General features: G+C 38.8%; 1 long non-coding RNA gene across 1 annotated transcript; it reads right to left on the reverse strand.

The window, feature by feature from the left end:
• Window positions 1-1,353: 1,353 nt before the first annotated feature.
• Window positions 1,354-4,261, reverse strand: LOC135328340 (uncharacterized). Its single transcript, XR_010389176.1, has 3 exons — window positions 4,068-4,261; window positions 3,305-3,346; window positions 1,354-1,690 (listed from the first exon to the last, which is right to left on the reverse strand). It is a non-coding gene; the product is annotated as an uncharacterized LOC135328340 (long non-coding RNA).
• Between the last annotated feature and the right edge of the window lie 10,758 nt (window positions 4,262-15,019).

Here is a 15,019-nt window from a genome sequence, read left to right on the forward strand (position 1 = left end):
ACTTCCTTCCCTAGGATAACTCAAGAGTTAAGGGATTGTTACGTATTTTCTTCCTGCAGTGGCAAAGTTATCCAGAATACAACAGGTTTGAACAGAAGGAGGAGGTCCAATTTTAGTTGCTTGCTCTAGCATGGATAAACTTGCTCCTATGGGACAACAAAGGTGTAATGCTCATTCAATATGCGATACAAGGAAGACTTTTTAGATACAGAATAGCAGTTTAATTATTCTTGGAGAAATCTGTAGAACTGTTCAATAATACAATTACAGAGGTAAACAATGAGTAAATAGCCAGAAGGAAGAAGAATTAGAAATATAGGAAAGAGAGCAAAAAATGTATTTTTCAGATCAGATTTTAATGGAGACAGGTAGCAAGATAGAAAAGAGACAAGAAGTCTGCTAGAGATGGCCAGTGAAAGGGGAAACTCCAGCCCTAAGTATCCATACTGTGTGTGTGTGTGGGGGGGGGGGGGGTTAAGTATTTAGACCTCAGAATCCTGTTTCGAAGGTAAAAGCATATGCTTGCCATTTTACAGATGGAGAAACCAAGGCAGAGTGATGTGAGGTAACTTGCCCAGAACTGATAAGCAGCTGAGTCACAGAAATGGGACTCAGATTTCCTATTTCACTCATGCTACTGCCATGGAGGAAGTGCATAGGGAAAACTAGATGTCCCTCTCAGGACTAACAGTGAGATGGATAGATGTGACGTGTAAGTTCATCCTATCACCTTATCTTACATCTCTTACTGCTCCTAGAAAACACAAGGTACTGGGGCTGAATGGCCGCTTGATCTGATCCAGCTTCTCATGTGCTATACTAGGGTGAAGCGGCATTTGCCTAATGGTTTGGGGAAATAGGAAGGATTCCTCCTAGACACATGCTTTAAAGTTTTGAGAAGACAAGCTTTGATTACTTCATATTTTATTCACTGCAAATCTCAGAATCTTGAGACCCATCTATACCGATTTCTGAGAAAATACTAGTAATCAGCCTGAGGGGAAAAACCAAAACAAACTCCTCACTGCAATGAAAGCAAGTATATAACAAATTTACAAAAATCAATTCCAATAATGTGACACTTCTACCTGTAGCTGTTTAGATCCTGTATAAAAGTAAAGGCAAATAACTTTTTGCTTTAACCCAACCCCCCTTATAAGTCTTATAGGTCATGCAACGTATAGGTTAATATGAGGACATCCCCTCCCCAACCCTTCAACTCTTAGTCTATGAAGTTAGCCTCTGTTATCTACCCCTATGCTATATCTGTGAACTTCCCCAACAGAAATCCACACACAAATGAGTTTGTGATGAAAAAAGGAAACATATGCTTCTATATGCCTGTTTTATAGAAAACTATATACATAGTAAAACAGACGGCTTTTCTCAGGTTGGTAATTTCTTATACCTCTTCAAATTCTTTAAAGACACTTCACTGAAAACACTTAATTTTCTTTTGTGGCTCCAGTTTATATTATGAAATTGAGTTGCTATTCACCGGTATCTTTGGTAAGGGATGAGGCAGTACCATTGGTTGATTCTGAAGGGCATGCTGGATGCTGGGCAGCTTGATCTTTGAAGACAGGACCCTGGTTTATTAGCTCACAGGTTTTTGTTGACAGCAGAGAGGTTGCTGATGAGCTCAGACTATGTTCAGCCAGTGGTTACATCTGCAGCCAGCTTTATTGACCTGTCAGGAGAAACCATGAACTCAGAGGAGTGAGAGCAATGTAGGCTGTTCCTGGAGGACATGTGGCTCAAGTACTGTTCAGTGATTGCATGTAATATTACATTTAACTCAGCTACACAATGCCTTCTAAATAATCACAGCGAAGCCCTTTCTATATCAGGAATCCCAGCTGATAATGTGCTCTAATGCCACTTGCTGGTTCCAGCTAGGGGCAAATGGGGTCTTTTCACTAAATTTCTTGCTTATGAGGTGGAAATGTAAGTTTTCACTCACTGTATCCATTGCTGTGTCATCTGAAACAATACCCTTTTGCCTTGATCCTAAACTGCAGGACAAGAACAAGGGGCTCTGGGCTCTCATTTTGGCTACTTAAACTTGAAACCTCCAGAACAGGAAAGTGCTTCTTTCGTCTCTATTCGTCTGGTTTCTCAAGGGCCCCTCAACATTGCTTCTGATTTGTTGCAGTACACCTCCCACCCTAATGGTGGCAGAAAAACCCTACACTTCACACCATTGACTGCAACTAAAGGAGACTACTCAGGTGTAACATAACAGGGCATACCTTGATGTAGGGTTTCAAAAAAATCGACCACAAAACCATCAACAAAGTGAGATGCTGAGTATATCATTATAAGGGAGAAGACTGACTGTTTATTTAACAGAACTCAGAAGGTACATAAAAGACTTCCGTAAAGCTATAAATAGTTAAATCAAGAGGCCTTATTGCTCATAACTCCCAAACTAGAAGAAATGTCAGAAAATTGCCAGGCAGTACCTCTTACATAGCTGGAAAGGAGGGAGGAAAGGGTGTGTTGGGGGTGGGGAGGTTGTTTGTTTTTAAAAAAATTCTTCACTAACCCTTGGAATTCATTGTCAGAAGATGTGGTATTTTTAACAAGATGTAACAAAAAACAGAACTGGCATCTTTGTGGATGCCTTCTTTACAACTAGATTAGATGGGGAATGGGGTGAATGTGTTCATCTAACTGATTTACAGGCAGAAGACTTGACCCCATAAGTACAGGTGTTTGCTTAAGACTTAAGGAAAAATTTGGGCAGTACTTTTTAAAAATTCACTTTCTTCTAATAGCAAGCTGCCAAATTCCCTTGGCATGGTCAGCTTCTGAGTCAGCCAAAGCTAGTCATGCATCTCCTACTCAGCCTATAGTTACATCATGCAATCTGACAAGTAGACTGGCATTAAATCAATCACCTGATTCTAACACAGAACTTTTTTAACAAAGAAAAAACAAAACACTGTCCCTCATTACAAGTAGCATTTGCAAATGACAGGTTCTGCTAGAATAATTCAAATGCATCATGCTGCACATCATGGTGTTAAAAGGTTGGGTTGTTTTTTTTGTTGTTGTTGTTTGTATGTGTTTTTTAAGACAAATTCAGCATAAATGACTCAGGAGTCTGTTTCTTTTAGTCCCCTCTACATTGAAATACAGTCATCACTAACTAATGTTAGTAACATTTTCATCCCTCCTAGTTTGTGAATTTATACATGTCAGGTCCATTGATTTATTGCAGCAATGACAGCAGCACTGAATTTTTTTATTGGGATCCAAGTATACTGTTTGCTTATAACTTACCAAATTTGATACTTACCCAGAGTTCAAAGAAGTGTATTGATATCATTCTACAAAAATTCTGAAAATAGGGTAAGGAAAAGTCTATGTTAAACTGGAGCTCATACATATCAGTACCCAGCAGTATGATACTGCTGCTGTAATCACTGAGAAGACTCAGGGTTCACAGGTAAGGCTAAACTGAAGGAAAAAGTGAAATGGATTAAACTGTGTGAAATGCAAAAGCAATCCTTGTCCTCTTGGTGATTTAATAACCATACAGTTCTAATGTCCATGCAATAGCTATCTGACTTGATGAAAGGTTAGATTGGAAGGGACTTTTGGAGGTCACCTAATCCAACTTCTTAGTCAAAGCAGAGTTCACTTCAAAGTTAGATCTTGTAATCACATTATGATAAACAATACTTGGGTGGAAGGCCATCCAATGAAACCCTAGATTGGCATGCAATACAGATTGAGTCATACTTATTCCCTTCATTTCCTTTTCATCTGGATAATGTTTTTAAAAGAATGGTCTTCTCTTGTATTTTCTCCTCCATCCTGGTTTTGACTGAGAGGTTTTTTTTTTTTTCTCACTTCCTTATCCCCACCATTTAAAAGTTGATACAAGAAACAATCCCTTGAAAATGTTATGATTAAAAAGCACATTTGTGAAGCTGTCAGTAAGCAAGAGATGAAATGGTTGCCACAGGCAGGAACAGAGGCAAGAGAGAAGCCAACAAAGAGCAAGAACTCAGCTTTTTTTTTTTTTTTTTTTTTTTTTAAAGCTTACTAAAACATACCTGCCATGATGCATCGTCTCAGGATCACTGAATAGGAAATGGACATTTGTCTCCAATTGTGGCCGTAGGCGGAAAGAGCCCCCATGCAATGCCGAGAACAGGAGTCTGTAAAGCTGACATCAAAGAATGCCTCACCAGTGTCTGAAATGTGCAGACAAGAGTCAGTTCTGTTACTGCTAGTGGTGATTTAATACACGTGTAATTCAAAACACAAATGGGAGCTTGTATTGTTTGGCTTTAACAGGGCCCCTTTTAAGAACGTTACCATGTGACTGCATAAAAAGGAATGACACCAGTCAACCATGTGAAGATACAGTTACAGAAAAGAACAGCAAATCGAATAAAATTTGAAAGTAAGATTAGGTTTAGCCTGTGGGGAGGGGCTACAGGAAGAGAAGGAGAAGCAGACCATTAAAATAAGGGGAGCCAGGAGAACAAACGTGGCTTTGCTCCCCTGACTGAACAATGAGCTGGGGGGGCTTCCTTTCCTCCATCCTGAATAGAGTTGAGCATCTTGAGGCATTTCCTAAACTACATTAAAAATGAACAAACACAGCTGCAGTATCCTTAGCTTAATGGCAGTGGTTTCAGGAGAGTGTCTCTCTGTCAGGCTTTAGACCCATGAGAATTGCCTGACAGGTCTAGACCACCCAGCTCAACATCCAGCCATTGGTACCTTACATTTCACATGCAAGAAACTGTCAAGCAGTTATAATTTGCTTTTGCAGTTATAATTTGCAGTTATAATAAAGTGGTTATAATTTGAGCCTTAAGAATGGTTTCTCCTGGCCTGTTAGGCAGAAGATGTTAAATGCTTGACTGTTAATTAAGTCAAAGGCTTGAGTGTTTAGAAGAGTCCCAAAGCCTTTACCATTTGATGCTCTTTTAGAAGTGTCATAGTAACTTAGGATGTTTACCTCCTCAATAGAAGAGGCCAATCTTTTGCTAACTCTTCTAAGGCTGTTGGCCTTTGAGCTATGTCTAAGCATAATCTACTTGCACTTCTTGTGCAGAAGCATTTGTTTCACTGGGAGGGCTTAGGCTTACCAGCTACTATTCAATGTTCCTAGCTCCTGCTCTATAAAGCAGTTGTGGGTCCACCTTCACAATATCTTTTTTTATGTTGTGCCTTTTTGTCTCACTTTGCTTGGTCTGGTAGTTGATGCTGTTCCATTAAGGTCAATGGCAGTTTCAGCATTACTTTGAGCTACAGCAGTCATGCACTTAATCTCTAAGCCCCAATTAATTCAATCTTCCTTTTTACAAGAGTTTTTCCACACACCTATCTGTTCTTGTTGAACCTCAATTAATTCTGTGTTACTCTTTTTGAGATCGAATGCCCAGAACTGAACATAGTTTTTGGAATAAGGGTGAGCTACTAATAAAAAGAATAGCATTTATAATGGTTTCCCTATTATTCTTCATTCCACTTCTCGGGTATCTTCCCATTTTGTTGGCTTCTCTTACCAGAGCTGCAGATCAAGCAGACGACTGTATTGATCTGCCAAAAAATCTTTTGTTAAATTGTTTTAAAATCTCTCATTCTTCTAACTTTACCTGCTAGCCCAAGGAAAAATCTTTATTATTCTGAATTCTTAAAAGACCCCTAGACAACAGTTATATGAAATATTGCTACAACATTCATTCAAAAGATGGTCAATAGGGCTGTATAAGCCAGCCACAACATTTTGAAATACCATGCCTTGTTCCATATGACTAGTGTAGAGGCTGCCAAAGGAAGAGAGAGTAGGAGGAGGCTCTCCAAAAGCTGTTGGCTTTGGACTGAAATCCACAAAATCCAGTAGGAAACTCTCAGAACTAGAAGGTTCTCCATGTCTAATAATCTCTGAAAAGATAATAAGCAAGTCATCTTTGCCAAGAGTTCAAAAGATATTGCTGTTCTGTGGCTGCATTTCAATACCAAGGGCTTTCTCCCACTTCTTACAGGATTTTAAAAGTTTTCCTGAGTGTGAATGCTTGTCTTGTCTCACTAGAATACTTTAGAGCACAGAGAAGCTAAGGACAGGCTAAGTATTCAATTTCTTAGCTTTCTTATGGGGATGGAATAGTGTAACTCGGATATAACTTCCAGTGTGTTTCATTTTCTCCTGGTTGATGTTTCAGCTGAATAAAGCACAGTGGTGTACACACTTGTGTACCCATGGCTGACTTTAAAGCCTATTCCTTCACCCAGCTCTGCTGAAATTATTTCCTATGTGCTCTTGATTTTCCTGGCTGTTTGAATTTCTTTTTGTCTGATACAAACTGTATGGTTGTGGTAAATCCACCTGGTTCAACATGAGGTTGGAAACTGTTGCTATCACAGTGCCAAGAGATAATTAACTTGGTGGTGTTAACACACATGCTTGGCATTCAGCTATCAGAGAGGGTGAGAACAGAATGAGACAAGATCTCTGCTACAGCCATCTACTGACCCCACCGTCTGCTCTGTCCCAGCTGCCCACACACCCTCTCTTCCTCTTCCTCCTCCATGGCATCAGTTTGTTCAGATACTCAGTGAGCAAAGATGAAAAAATTAGGAGCCAGGAAGCCAAATGAGACACCTAAGCAGCTGTGCTGCTTTCTCTTCCAGGGTCCCTTCTCCTCTCCAGGCTCCACAGCAGCTATCCACTGTCCAACTCTCTTCTCTCCTTGTTGACCATCAACCCTGCAGGCTGGTTTCCCTCTTCCTGGGTAGAATGAATACATCTCAAAAATACCTATGCTGTGACAATCACTGTCCCTAAAAACAAAACTAACTGCAAAGGCCAGCAACAGTGACATTAAAATGCTTGTGGTTCAAAAGTTCTGTGTTGGAGAGCCAAGTCTTCAGTTTTCCATGCTTGGTACATTTGGCCAAAGAAGACTGAAATGAGTCATCTAAATTAGAAGGCATCTTTGCACACGGAGTCTGAATGGCTTACAAATTTGTCTTTATTGACAACTTAAAATGACAGCCCTCCTCAGATCCGGCTGAAATCTACCTGTTTGGAAGCTTGTGGTGTTTAGGGATTGTGGCCATGGATCTGCCTTTCAAAGCAGCTCCTTGTAGGTCTTTGTGATGATGTTTAAACTTCCCCAAAAACCCTCTGTAATTCTGCCACTATCTTCCTCATCTCTCCACCATCTCTTACCCTGAAACAATGGTTGTCTATTTCTTGGTGAAAAGTTTAGATGACAGTACACTTGCCTACACAACCTGGATGACATAATGGTTACTTGAATGCCTAATTTATATATGGTTCTATCTATTTGAGGGATGCTTTGTAAAGCACAAAGGAAGAAGACCGTTTGTTCAAGAAAAAAATAAAGCATCCCAACCTTTAAAAAAAATTTTTTTAATTAAAAAAGACCCAACATATGTCCCCAAGCTAAAGAATTTTTTTGTATTATTATTATTGAGAGAGTAGTAGATTTGGTTAATTTTTGTGGGTACTTTATATTCTGTAAATAGCCATTGTTATATGCTAAATTTTCCAATGAAAGAGTTCCCCAAGGGAATAAAGGGACTGTTTCTTCCTTCGAAGGAAAGTAGAACCTGTAAACCCGACTGGAAGTCAAATTATGAATCTCAGAGGCAAAATACAGTTCAAGAACAGCCCACAATGTGCTTTCCATGATCTGAGAGCAAAAGCAAAACAAGTATGCTACTATCTATGGAAGAGCAATTTTAATGCCTTTGGAAAAGCTATGTAAAAAGTCAGATTTTCAAAAATATGCAGCAGTGCCATCAACACAACTGAAAACTTATTGTATGAATCTGAAATGGAGTTGAATCCCTTTGAAAATCCACCTACTTCTTCTAGTGCTTGTGTCAGAGATGTTGGGCAGTGAATCCTTTTGGAAAGCCAGTGGTGATTCCTGATTTTTCAGAACTGGTGTGCACCTACAGCTTTTGGCCACTTTAATTGGACTGGGGAAATGATGCTTGCAAGTTAACCTTTCCACATCTGAAGCCTAACACCCAAAACTTAATCACTTCAAACAGGCCCCCCTCCCCCCCCCCCGCCCCTATTTTTAGAAAAAAGATATGTAGGTGTGTGCCTGAAATGGCTGAACTATGGTCAGCCAATCTGGACCCAGAAGGGGAGAAAGCTGCATTTCAAGATGCTGGTAATGTGCATATCATTGGGTAAATGAGTGATATTGCGTGATCGAAAGCCGACACTGGTTTCATAGGAGAAGGGTTAGAACTGGGCCAAAGCCAAGGAAACACAGCTGCAGAGCTGATGATACTGTGGGGTGGGCCTGAGATTGTTACAACAATAAATTGAAGTAGATTCTAATATCTGTTGTTTGCTAGAATTAAATTATGTATTTATGTCTAATATTTAATCTCAAAAATATATCCTTTGCAATAGCAGCAATGATTACTAAACTTCAAGCCAAATTTTAGTCAGTATTTTTGAAGGTAAATGAACAGGACTGTAAGAAATTCCTATTTTTTGAAATTTACCAATTTCTATGCATGTGTGTTTATTTACATGTTAACTTTATGGAACTTAGCTCTCGTAGAAGGAAGAGAGGAAATTTCAAAGTAAGAAGGCAAGAATCAATATGCACGAATGCAAATCACTCTTACTTGCGTAATGAGAAACACACTTATTGCATGTGAAAGAGGTCAGGATGGTTAGCACAACTGGTATCTGCAGGCTCTAGGAAAACTGCAAATCTACCACAGTGTAACAACCTGACAGGCTAAGGTGAAAAAAAGAAGTGAGAAAAAACTAGCAATAGTAAATCCACTTCCACCTTCTTTGCAGTCCTTTATATTCCCAGCAGATAGAAATAAGCTCCTTACTCCTCCTTTCTGTAGTAATATTTATTTTGGAGTGGGACCAGCAGTATTCCCCAATCCCCATTTTTATTAATAGTCCACAGAAAAACATCAAAGTGACAATTATAAAGTACCGAAGCCCACTACATCAGCAGAAAGTGCATCAATATGCCTAGCAACAATTCTTCCCCTAAAGCGACGCTGCTTTGTGCAGTAGACATTTCCTATTCAGACAGCCCCTTAGAGAAGTGGACAGCATTTGGGATAATTCCCAAATATCAAAGACTGAAAAGTGGGAAGAAGTTAAAGAAGACAGTCAGCCAAAATATTTCTCTCTCTCTAACCCTGAGAAAGAGTCCTTTGAAAAGTGCCAAGGCAGATTCTGTCCGTACTGATCATTTTGAATAATGCTTTGTTCTACCAAGTGTACCCACTGAAATGAAACTAGAAATACTAAGAATCTCAGTCACCACTGATGGGCTGAGGGGAATAAATATGAGCAGAAGGAATGAAAATCAAGATACACACCTTACAATGAGAAACAAAAAATGAACAGACCCAAGACAAATATACTAAAGGGTAAAATAAAATGAAAAAAAATGTTTTTCCTATTTCTTTTCCTTTCTCCACTTTCCATATTAACAGCGAAGGGCTGTTTTCCGGTCAGAAAAGCCTCTTTACAATGAGGCATATATTAGTGCCCAAACCCAATTAGATGAGTGTTTTTCCTAACATCAGTTGGCTTTACTTGGATTGCTATAGTTTGCTACCCTTCCTATGATTCAGCACTCCTTTTCCATTATCCATTCATCTTCCACACAATCCACTAAGTTTTGCCTACCTTGGGCCAAAAAAGAGTAATGTGAGTAGCACTGACCATACCTCTGCCACTGCTGAGGCCACACATACACACATGCGTGCACACACACAGACACACTGTGTGTGCATCTGATCAAACAATAGGGAACATTTTTCTTGCTTTGCATTAATTAGGATATATTGAATATTAAAAATATTTGCTCAGAAGCATGCAAAATAAATATTAAAATATGTTAGTAAAACTCACAGGGTCCAAACAAGTACTAGAGATCCTCAGCTTGGAGCTGTATACAATGAAGCCAAAACACAACCTTAACACTCTAAGATTACAACAAGCAACAAGTGGATGGAACAAGTGAAGTAGAAAAGAGAGAAAATGGAAATAAAAACATATGGAAGAATAATTAGAAGGCTGAGCATGCCACAGATCTAGCTATTATCATTTGGCAATACTTTCTCCGTATCAAAATAGCACAGGGATAGAAAGGAAGATAAGTTGTGGATTTGTGGCCTTTGTCTGTGACTCTGCTCCACAAATACCAGCTAAATGAAAGAAACAGTTCAGAGAACAGGACAAGCTGGTATCTTTGGCAGAGCAGAAGCAGAGGTTTCAGATACAATTGCAGAAGTGATTAAACATTTTTATGGGAAGGAGAGAAGAAGAAAATAGCAGAACTGTGATTTTTTTGCTTGTAAAATCCAGCTGTGGTGCTTCTAGGGGCAAACTGTTTACTCTGTGTAGGCCTAGCAAGCCATCAGGAGAAAACAATCTCAGTCTGTGAAGAGGTTGATGATGGAAATGGAGCATGGCCCAATTATTTAAAAGGCTGAAAGAAAATCTAAAGAGAGCCTGGTTCTTGTGTTAGCTGAGTCTTGACTGCTGCACTGTGAGAGGTTTAGATAGGAGCCTGCATTTACGTCCTAAGAACTCCAGTGGGCAAAACGATGGGTGCTGTAGTAAGGAACACACCAAAGCATTGAACAGGCTACAACAAAATGAGAATAATTAATAGGGGAGCAATAATAAAGGTGAAGGTTTCAAACAGAATACAGAGGCCAATATGCTGTAGGCATCTATAATGCTGAGGGCAAGTGAGAAAACAGCTGTGGGAGATCAACTTTTACAGAAGTAACAAAAGACAGTAGTCAAAATGAAGGAAGAGGAGAGGAGGTATGAAAAAAGAAAGAAGCTCTTTAAAATAATGCATTTAGGCTTGACGTGTGGATGCTATTGCTGGAAGCCATTTTACTAACCAAGGACACAGGCATTTTATTTTCATTTATTTGTTTTGGGCAGGTTGGAATAATTGAGGTAACCAAAGAAAGGGGGGGGAGGGGCTTGGGATTTGGATTTTTTTTTGTTTTAAAGGGAGGTGGTTTTCCCTCCTCTAGATTTATTTTAAGAAAAAACATGCTTACTTACAAATATCTACTGCAATAAGGAAATCAGTGAATCAGGCAATAAAATGTCATTCTAAAGGAAAAGCAGAAATATTCTCAGAAACTGTCCTTCTTTGACTCTTTAAGGTTGATGTTACTTGACATAGCTTGCCTTTAAACTTACCAGTATTTGAAAAAAGAGACAAAAAAATATGTTCAAAACAGATGAAAGAGGTTTACACCAATAGCTAGTTCTGTGTCTCATTGCGATTATTAGTTCATATAAATTTTCACATGACACTAGTATGCCTTCTTTGGTTTCAGCCTGCATTGAAGGGAAAGTCACAAAAACTTTTAAAGGTTTAGTAGTTGATTAGCAGATATTCCAGGATATGTTATCAACATGATCAGCATGCATAATAGATGTTTATGAAAATGTCAGCAGGAAACGTTTTACTCCATTATAAGCAACCTGTTGACTTATTAGAACTTTAAACAACTAAATGTCTATGAGTATTTTATTAATTGTAAACAACGTATTTCTATACACATCCTTAATATTGAGCACAATTATCTTCTCATATCAATAGCTGAAAGGATACTAATATGTCCAGCAAAGGAGGAATTCGTTGGCAGTTTTGAGAATTTCTTGCTAGATCTGTTAGTGTGACACAGAAAGTCTAAGGGTATTACTGCATCAGAAGGTATAGAGAGATGCTGACCAGGGTTTTCAGAACAGCCTAGAGGCCCCCATCAGCCCCACTACAGGTCCTAAACATAGAAGTTGTAACTGCATCCCTCTGGTGACTGAATGGGAAGCCAGGGCTCAAACACGCATGGCCAGTAAGTGTTTGAATCAGTCACTACAATTGAATAGCTTCCCAGGTGCATTACCTCCATCACGATACTTAACTTCCCTTCATGCTCCTATATACACAGTCTTTTCTGAAAATAGGCAAACTGTAGGTAAGCTTTTCAAAAACACACATAAATTATGTGGTTCCCAAGTTGGGGACGAATGCAGCTTTCACAAATGTCAGTAAAGTTTCACCACAGTTGGTTTCCTGGTTTTTTTGCAACTCCTGCAACAGCAATAAGTTTACCTTGTAATTTTTGAATTATTCTAGTGATTGTTGTAGCTTGCAGATTTATCTAGAATTGAAATTTTATCCAACATTTTTCAACATTATTATTCATCTCAGCAGCTACATACTCTAGGGATTTTCATAGTTTACCAGTAGGCTGTGCATAGCAATAATTCAATCTCCTCTTTAATTTTGTATACTATTCTTATTTCAGGCAGGAGATTAAAAGAAGTTTCTAACTGGAAAGGTGAATGCCTAAAGTGAACTTCTTAATTTTTTCTTTTCCAAACCTAGCAACATTACATTTCCAATGTATCACCAAGTCCAAGTATAGCATCTCTGGGAAGTAAAGCATGGTCAGGAAGGTGCAACTGTCTGTTATGCTTAAGGACACAGAAAATGTCAAGGTAAGTCTTCCTCAAATATCTTCTATTTGTTATTGAAAATATGTGTATATTCAGTAAGACCTCACTAAGGACTACTAGAACTTTAATGATGCTTAATTGTATTTGAAAGTATTAGTAAAATACAAAATAGAAACCTTTCCCTTTGGTGAACATATATCTTTCCATCAGCTTTGAAAGCAATATAGCTATGATGTATTCAGTGAACATTACCAGAAGTAACAGAATACAGGAATCCTTGGAGTTGAACTACATCAAATACATTGATGTAGTATGAGGACTGAGGCGAAATGACTTCTAATGTATGCAGCTAAAATCTACAGTAGCCCTTCTTCTGTTCTCTCAAACCTTGATAAGCAGAATGTGATAATGCTGTTATCTGACCTATCACTTGGGTATAGGGAAATGGTTGCAGCTTAGCACCAGCCCACCAGAGCTAAACACTGGAACGTGAAACTAGGGTATCCTCTTATTTCTGTACTCTTGTTTCAGCTCGTGCAGTTTTGTGTTTAGACCAAGGAAAAGGACAGTAACTACAAGAGTAGTTAACTAGCAGCTAGTTAACTACTGCTAGTAGTATAAGAGTAACTAACTAGCAGTTGTTGGCAAAACAGAACAGAATGCATTTTACACTGAAAAGAAGAAAATGAAAGAGTGGTAAAGAGGGCAAAGTGCAAGAGAGAATGAATGATGAAATGGAAAGATGAAAAAGTGAGTGCAAACTGTTTGCAGCACATTGTCACGATCAAATTGCATGCAGAACATATGTTTTTACATTAAGTATGAGGCTAATCATGTAATTATATTATCATCACAAAGTTACTGCATTTCTGGACCAAGTATTCCTAACAACAGTTGTTCTAGTCTGGAGCACAGAAAAGGAGAATAATAGTGACATAGTGACCTTGTCATTGCATATTTATTAGCATAGCTCTGCTAAGTGCATACGGCTAGAAGACATCATCAGGCTAGGCACTCACCACAGTGGTAACTTCCTGGAGAAGATACAAAAACAAAAGCTCTTTTTCAACAAATGTTTTCTTCCCAGAAGCAATTAAAACTGTACAAAACCAAATCCTGGGGGTACAGGACTTTTCTAGCTTTTTCTACTAAGCAGCAAGCTATTCTATATCAACTAGGCCTCTCAAAACTCACTTGAGGAGCAAATGATTCCTCCAGCCCTTGTTCCGTAACCACTGAAAGAAAATAAGGCAGAAATCTTACCAAGCAAGTGAAAAAGACTTTTATTGCTTTGCATTCTTTTCATTTTGCTAAAATGGCTGTGGTGTTACTGCAATGATAATGAATGCCGTACAGAGCCATCTGAACGTTTTCATAGTTATTTAGTAAGTTACCTAACCAAGAAGTGAAACTAGTCAAGGTACCAAATGGTTAGCTAGTCATCAATTAACTGATATCTGGGCAGCTAGGGGAGAGGGATGACGTGGACAGGTTTTATATACTGAATCTAAATAGAAGGAAACTGATCTAGGCATCATTTTTTGTCTTACCATTTTATTCTCTCCTGATGAGCATGATTGCTTGGAGACCTCCCTCAAAACTTCACAAAATAGGAATGCATCTCTTCTTAAGGAGTTCAGTGCAGATGGAGGTGCATAGGAAGAGATACAGATGCATAAATACATACATACATATAAACACATTGAGAAAATACACAATAGAGTGGCATGATCCAAAGGCTTGAATTCATATGCTATTCCCAAGAGGCAGACATGAGCAAAGTGTCTATAACATTCCAAACATGTGCATAAATTCCTTATTCCACACATGCCTCACTATGAATTCTGTATATACCATCTATTTACAGTTCACCTATTTTAAAGAATTTCGGGAAACGATAGTCATCATGTATCCCTCTACCTAATCAGCAAGTCTCTTCGATACCATCAATTCAAATACATTGTAGCCAGCGGAAAAGATGCACTGAATATACTTTAGATATCTCCAGTGCCGCGATGTCTTGCTAGTAAGTAATGTTATGAGCATATTAAAAAGTGGTATCTTTGATGCTGGCAGGAGCCAAATCACATGCAGTATATTCTACTGGCATGTGGTATACCCTCCCCCCACCAGCCAGAAATTCCTGCATCTAGGATTTTGGCCTTTTGCTCTATTAGTAGTCAAGGAGTAAATTTTGCCTATCCTGGGCCTCACTGAGAGACAGCTTTGTGGGAGAGGAAGGAGAGGAATTGCACCAATTAGAAAGAAACTGCAGTTAGAGTTGCTCAGTTGGAAATAGTCTGGGCCGAGCTTACTGAGGAGGCTAGTGCTAGAAGGGTTAGTGCAGGAACAAGCCTGGCCTTGCAGCTCATCACTGCTCAGAGACACACTCCTGCTCCAGGCCACAAATGTAAGAATGTGTCAAACACATGTGGTTCGGAAAATTCAGCGTAATTAGCATTATTCTTATTTTTAAAACTCTGTTAGAAATACTAACATGATAAAGATTGCAGAGTCAATTAGACA

This window comes from Dromaius novaehollandiae, chromosome 4, assembly GCF_036370855.1.
Source record: "Dromaius novaehollandiae isolate bDroNov1 chromosome 4, bDroNov1.hap1, whole genome shotgun sequence".
NCBI lineage: Eukaryota > Metazoa > Chordata > Aves > Casuariiformes > Dromaiidae > Dromaius > Dromaius novaehollandiae.